Genomic DNA, 7,821 nt, shown 5'->3' with positions numbered 1-7,821 from the left:
TTTTTTCGGATAATATCCTCCACAAAATTTTTGACGGCATTCCATTTTTCTTCGTCTATCATCATTTTCTCGATAATTTCTTCAGGTGTAAATGGACCAATCGCTTGTTGCAGAGCTGTTCTCCCTACGTTCCACTTCTCGCATTTAAAGAAGGTGTGCTCCGCATCATCGTACGCAGTATCTCCATATATGCAGTTTAGTAGGTTCACTTTTTCCATTCGCCACAAGTACTTGAGAAAGGTCCCGTGTCCGGACAAAAACTGTGTAAGGTAATAGTTAACCTCACCGTGCTTTCTTTCTACCCGCTTTTTTAGATCGGGTATTAGTCTCGCTGCCCATCTACCATGCTGTTCAGAGTTCCATCTTGCCTGCCAAAGTGTGAGCGTTTGAACTCTAATATGGGAGAAGTGTAATACTGGGATTCCTGTGATTTTTGTCTACCATCTCTGTTTTCGCTCTTGTGCTAGAATATATATAGGGATGGTTCCGCTGATAACTAACACCGCTGCTTTAGATACTGTTCTGTATGACGAAGCCACTCTGAGAGCGCAGGTGCGTTGCACAGATTGCAGAGTTTTCCGCCGGCATTGCACTTTTAGCGAATCTGCTCATATTTCGCATCCGTTTAAGAGAATCGAGTTCGTTGTGTACATTAAAAGTTTTCGCTTGTTCTGCGTTGGACCTCCAAGGATTGCCATGAGCTTACTTAAAATGCCGCTTACTTTGGCAGCTCTTGTGGCAGCATGATTTATGTGCGCCTAATAAGTTAGTCTTGTGTCTAATTGCACTTCTAGGTATTTGACCACTCTTTTTGTCGACAAAGTGTACTTGAATATCTACTTCTAATGGGTTACGTCTGTTGGTTAGAGGGATTAGCTCTATTGTTTCTGCGGCCAGCTTTAATCCATGGTCCTCTAGCTATGTCTACACTCGGATCATCACCTGATTTAGCTTCCTTTTGGTTTCGTATTGCGGGCGATTATTACAGCTGCGATATTGTCTGCGTATTCCGTAATTTTTACGTCTGGATTTTATTTTAGAGAGATAAATTAAGAGAGAGGTTTTTACGGTAAATTGTCGTAGGAAATTATGGGTAGCTTGCATTTCAGATATAAAGTGTATTCAGCAATTGTATGTAAAAACCTGCTGGGAATATTTCTGTAGACCATTTAAGCCCTCTAACTCCCCAAGAAATGGGTATTTGCTTGCCCTTTTTTTAGAAACGACAAAAGGAAGAAGAGAAGGATATAACGGGTTAAAATGCACTACAAAAATATTTCTCATAAAATTCTACAACAAATCACTTAATAAACCAAAGCTCAAAATGCAAGTTGAGTGCCGGAAATAAATGAAAACCAAAATGTGTAAGGGTTAATTGTGTGAGTGAATATTAAAAAAAAAAAGTTGTTTGGTAAATTTTCAATACATGTAAGTTACCGTTGGCCTTCGCCTCATACTCACTGACCGCACTCTGAGTGAACCATACTATCTTCATGTAAAAGTCTGAGCTACCCATTATACGCCTTTCCAACATACGTGTGTTCTACAAAAGCAACATGCTTTTTATATTACTTTACTCAAAAAAAAAAAGAAAAAACCTTTTGTTATTTTAGAAAAGGAAGGAAACCATCTTATAACTTTTAAGCGCATTTTCTTATTCTACTCAAACAGTTGCCAAAGCAAATAAATATTAACAAAAAGTAAATGTAGTGCATGAAATTGTATTTTATTATTTCACATACAGTTGCCTTTATTTAGTTTTTTGTGCACGTGTGTGTGTGTGTGTGTGCGATGGTCAAGGTAAAAAATGTTCGCATACAGAGTGAAAAGGCAATGGCCGCATCCAGCAAGAGGAATATGACTGAAGTGACTCAGCAATTGTCATTGTTGGTTTGTAATTTTTGAGCAGCTGTGAGTTGAGTTCAGAGTTGTTGTGAGTTGTGGATTGAGTGTTGGTTGACAGTGCGGCAAGCCAACAACTGCTAACTGACTGACGCAATGGCAAATGACCATAACCCTTGAAAGGACGGACCAGCAAGAAGTTACTTACTCAAATGCTGACTAACTGATGGTGCAGCAGAATAGGAAAGAGGTGGATATTCTCAAATCGCACAGTGGGGAAATTTTTAAAGCAATGAATTGCTAAAATATCCGCCCATTAAACGATGGCATTATCACTTTTTCCGTTTAGTGGGATTTCCGCTTTTGTAGGCGTTAGCTTTGATAAGATGTGAAGTCAGTGCGTGGCACGGCTTTTCCATTTATTTTTTATTTTTTAATTTCATTCATTAAATACTATCTGCCATAAAATAACATTCAGTATTACATTTGATTACAATTTCGAAAATATGGCTGGTGTAAGAACTCCAAATAGAGTTGAACGAAGTCTTCGGAAGTGTAGGGGGACAATCTACTGGCTTTATCGCATTCAAACTCAACTCTAAGCCGATTTAAAGATTGTGTAGAATTTAATAAGATTAGTTGTACAATCATCACAGAAATTTAACAGGGCTTTATAGATCGGATTATCATCTGCCTAACCTGGGAATATACTCCAATGGAACTTGCTGATTCTGTAGAGAGGAAGATGAAACCGAGCCACCATCGTGCTTAAAACAGGTGGATAAGCCATTTACCAGAGGAGGAAATCAAACTCAATAATATAGGATAAATACTACAATTTGTTGAGGAAGTTGGGTTCAGAGAAGTGCTCTGAATCCATGAAGGACATACAATCGATCTCTTAGGATGCCGTGCAAAATCCCCACAAAATAATAGTATTAATAATAATAATAAGACCAACGCAAAAACGTGGGAAAGCAGACCCGAGCAGCTGAAAAAGCCATCATAGCAAAATTCCGCAAAAAGCAGCAATAAAGCTGTGGAAAAACGGATTGTCGTTATCCTTGTTTATAAGGAACTTAAACAGTGTGATACTGTTTTAGCAGAACAACAGTAAATCATTTGAAAGCAGTATATCACTAATACCTCATTAAGCCACCGATTATTGTCGAAAAACTATGTCAAAACGTAGAGCACCAAGATTGATTCGACGCTCAAGCGAAATGCAATTTATGCAAAGCCGAATGTTTTATTGAAACATTGATGTGCTTTTAAAAAAATCTGACTAGCGGGTTTTTTTTCACGGATGGCAGGATTTAAAATGTCTAATGCATCATCAAAGCTGCCGTTGCAGCAGTGGTATGTCAGTGACTAAAAAAATCCCCTCGTTTGGGTTGTAAAGGGTGGTTAAATTTTAAGGGCCGATGTTGAATTCAAACCACACCTAAAGCTCAAGTTTTTTCTGCATTTCATTTGGCATTTTTCAATTTCACATTAACTCAAATTGAGCCATGGAAAGAGACACAATCGAGCAAAGCGTTAAAGTTATTCAGGCAATGGCAACAGTGAATGACCAGTTTTCGAAGAAAATCATCTTCAGTGATGAGGCACATTTTCACCTCAGTGGATTCGTCAGTAAGCAGAATTGCCGCATTTGGGCGAATGATAATCCTACAAAGAGTGACTGTTTGGGGTGGTTTATGGGCCGGCGGCATCATTGGGCCGTATTTTTTCCAAAATGAGGCCGGTCAGGCAGTTAATGTGAATAGTGTTCGCTATCGTGAGATGATAACGAACTTTTTATGGTCCGAGTTTGAAGATATGGATATGGACGATATGTGGTTTCAACAGAACGGTCCCACTTGTCACACAGCTAACGAAACAATGGCTCGTTTGCGCGAAAAATTTGATGGCCGAATAAACTCACGTCGCCGCGATGTCAATTGGCCGCTAAGATCATGTGATTTGACACCGTTGGACTTCTTTCTTTGGGGTTATTCGAAAGAAAAGGTGTACGTCGATAAGCCAGCGAGCCATGAGATAATTCGGCACATTAACGGCTTAGAACCTCAATTATGCCTCACCGTCATCGAAAATTTGGACCATCGGATGGAGGTGTGCAGCCGAGGCCGCGGCGGCTATTTGGCCCATATTTTGTTCCAGCCGTAATTTAACTATACCAATATTCTCATAATAAAGAGAAATGACAATAATTTCCTAAAACAATTGTATTTTATTTAAAATCAATACCGGCCCTTGAAACTTAACCACCCTTTATAAAAATTTACTTCACCGAAGTTCCTATTGTACTATATAGCGACATCTTTTATTGGCCTAGCGATGTGTTTTATTACTCCAGCAGTCTTGCCATAATCTTAGTGCCTCGTTTTTTATTTCGCAGTTTGCAGACATATCTTTCTTAAATCCCCGAAGTATAGTAAGTCAACCACTTATCAATTGAACAGCTGGCCCTGATACTGTGCGATAAGCAGACACAACTCTCAGAACTGCCGTTCGTTGTACCAATGCTAGGAGGTAACATTCGAGTTTGTCTGCACAGATGGCTTTGAAATAGAAAATTGTGTCAGTTTCTGTGCAGTCCACAATAATGAAGCAATTATTGCAGGCTTTACTGCGTCGTCGTTTCGGAGAGCAGTTTATCTCTCGCCTCGGACCAGTGGATTGGCCACCAAGATCGTGTGATATCAACATTTGGATTTTTGTTTGTGAGGGTATGTAAAGTCCAAATGCATTGTGGATAAACCAACTCCGATTGCGGCATTGAAAGCCAACATTACTAAAGTTATTCACGAGATAACGACCGAAGTCCTCCAGCGAATCGCGAGTCATTTAAAATTGGTGTTTACGGATGGCCGAATTACGGCGCAGTTGCGGCCACCATTTGAAAGAGAATATCTTTAAAAATTAAATGTCATGAATGGTTATACACAAAAATAATTGAATTTTCGTGGAATGAATTTGGATTTTCGTTGTATTATTTCAATTATTGTTTATTTTATTTAAAACCCAATACCTCTATTATTTTAGCATAAGGTGACTGCAGCCTAGATATTTGTCGTAATTAACTTTTAAGTACAACTTTCCTTATAAAAAAAACGCCGTTGTAATAAACTGTTTTTTGTCTGTATTTCTAAAACTGTTTATGGAATAAATGCTCCTTTTAAGAGGACGCTCGCTCAATTTAATGCTTATTCTTCTTCCATAAACTTACTCTAATTTTTTTTTGTGGAGGAAGGGAAGCGCCACAAACCTATGGCCGAAGCCGTGGTATGGGACTCTAACCCATTTAAACCCTCCCTCAAGTCCTACGGTATATTGTCCTCGAACTTCACCGTTAAGTAGTACGTCAAGCGGTCGTTGAAAGTATATTATTACTCATTCGTCTGTTATTGTCATTCTGTTCTGTACATTGCGTTAAGGAGCTCCTTATCTAGGGGTCTACGTGATATTTGCGGCCACTACACAAGTAATTTTCCAGTTTTCTTCGTTTTCGCACATATGTTGGATAAAATTTGTCTCCCTCATGTTTTCACCAAACGCTCTCTCAAGCACATTTCGCTCATGAATGAACCGCGGGCAGTGGAACAAGATATGCCTCACCGTTTCTTGTTCTTCGGGGCACTACGGGCAGTACGCATCTTTCTCAAGATGGAACCTGTGTAGGTATGCTTTGAAGCAACCGTGTCCAGTAAGCAACTGCGTAATACAAAAATCAATTTATCCGTGTTTTTGTTCAATCCACCTCGGAAAGTTTGGAATCAGTTCAAAGGTCCACCTACCTTACTTGGATTTCTCCCACCGCATCTGCCATTCTTGAAGTGTTCGCAGCCTTTCTTCTTTTTTTTGTCATGCTCGACGGTGTCTGCCCAATGGTGTTATGTAACCTATAATCTGAACCGCGAGAAGGTCGATAGGCACCATTCCGGTTATCACATGGATTGCGTCATGTGAGACAGTGCGATCGGCACTGGCTACTCTCTTTTTTTTTTGTCGGGCAACTAGCAAGTGCGGCACTCAGACATTAATTAAGTCCATTGTACTACATTTGGACTTCCTTTTAATTTTGTTTATATCTACCCGATCTCCGAAGAAATCTGAGTAGAGCCAAGATGGTCGCTTCTTAACACATCAGTGTCAAAGACCTCAAACCTGATTCGAGCGAAGGCAGGGCAGATCCACAGAAAGTGGTCCGCCCTCTCATCCTCCTCTCCACATGCTGGGCAAAGTGCTTGCCCATAGAAAGTGGCCAGTTATCAGTCCAACCATCCTCCTACAGTCCCCTCTACTTAGTGACAGGAGGAACTGCGACAGTCGATCGGACATGGCAGGTAACATCAGTTTTGTCCATCTTCTGCCTCTCTCAGCCCGCCAAGCTCACTTGCGGTTTAGAGTAACCCGTTTGCTAACCGCGGCTTTGATGATTGCAGAGGGGAGTGGCCAAAAAAGTTGGCCTCAGAGCCCAGTCTGGCTAAAAAATCAGAGATCTCGTTTCCCGCGATACCCACGTGCCCGGGACCCATGTTAGTATCAGGTTATTATGTCCACCGACATAGTTCAGCATGGATTTACAGGACTCGACTACCCGTGAAAATGCGAAAGCAGTGTTTGCCGGGCCCATTTTCTGAGTTTGACCACAGTTGAGCCTCTGGCAGCACCACACTGTATCTCTTGGGCCGTTGGATCAAAGTCCACGTCTACTCTGTTGTCCAGTGCCGTACAGGAGTCGTACCGATTCCCATTGTGTTTCAGTCTGCAGATTGAAGGCCATCTTGGCTGAAAACATCAAGTGGTGGTAGACTAATTAGAGCATCTAATGCCGGGCCTGAAGTAGTCAGAAAAGCTCCGACGCAACAGATGGCCACAGTGCGTTGTAGTCTCGATAAGATACTCCTGACTCCCACGGGAGAGAGTCTACTCATCCACACCACTGATGCATAGGCGAGAATAGGTCTTATCAAAGCCGTGTAGAATCATAGGACCCTGCTAGGAAAAAGGCCACACAAAAAACCCCTTGCACTACCAGAAGGCTGTCAGTGCTTTGGAGGTCTTTGTTTCAACTGATTTCCATAGGAGCTTACTATCGAGGATTACTCCAAGATATTTAATTTCCTTGCATAGCTGTATTGTGACTCCTTTTAGCTTAGGCAGAACGAGTCCATCAAGCTTCCTCCTTCTGGTGAAGAGGACAACGCCAGTTTTGGTGGGATTTGCCGATAGCCCATTCGCACAGCACCAAGTGTCAATCAGAGTTTCTGCAGATGTTCATAAGCGAAAGGCCTGTTACCAAACAAGCAACACCGTCTGCATATGCTTATGCACAGACTCCCGAATCGTTTAAGGTGGTGAGTAGAGGATCGATTGCACCAGAGCAATGGATACACCACACCGTCTTTGAGGCAACCTCTATTAACTCCGGATGACACCAGCAGATCTTTTTCTGCTCGTACCGAGACGATTCTTTGGGCCAGCATCGAACGAATCCAATTCACTAGCAGCCGCCACAGCGTACCTTCTAGCAGACCTACACATACTCTCAAAAGTGGCATTATCAAACGCCCCCTCAATGTCTAAAAAGATGCCCATAGCATAGTTCTTCCTGTCGATGGCCAGCTCTACCCTAGCAACAAGGTTTTGCAATGCCGGCTCGCAGGATTTTCCATGCTGAAATGGAGACAGCGGGTGAGCCTTCAGCGACTTCTGACGTATGCGCAATTCCACCAGTCGTTCGAGACTTTTCAGCTTGAAAGAAGTCATGCTGATGGGTTTAAAGCTTTTGGGGCTGGTGTAGTCGTCTCTTCCATCCTTTAGGATAGAGGCGACCCTCACCATCCTCCGAGAGCGTGGTATGTAAGCCAGTGCCAGGCATGCAGAGAAGATTTTCTTTCACGGACTCTGCGCCTTCCTTCAGCATGGCAGGATATATACCATCTGGTCCGGACGACTTGTAGCCGCCAAAAG

Source organism: Anastrepha ludens, chromosome 2 (assembly GCF_028408465.1).
Source record: "Anastrepha ludens isolate Willacy chromosome 2, idAnaLude1.1, whole genome shotgun sequence".
Lineage (NCBI taxonomy): Eukaryota > Metazoa > Arthropoda > Insecta > Diptera > Tephritidae > Anastrepha > Anastrepha ludens.
This window is presented reverse-complemented; position numbering follows the sequence as displayed.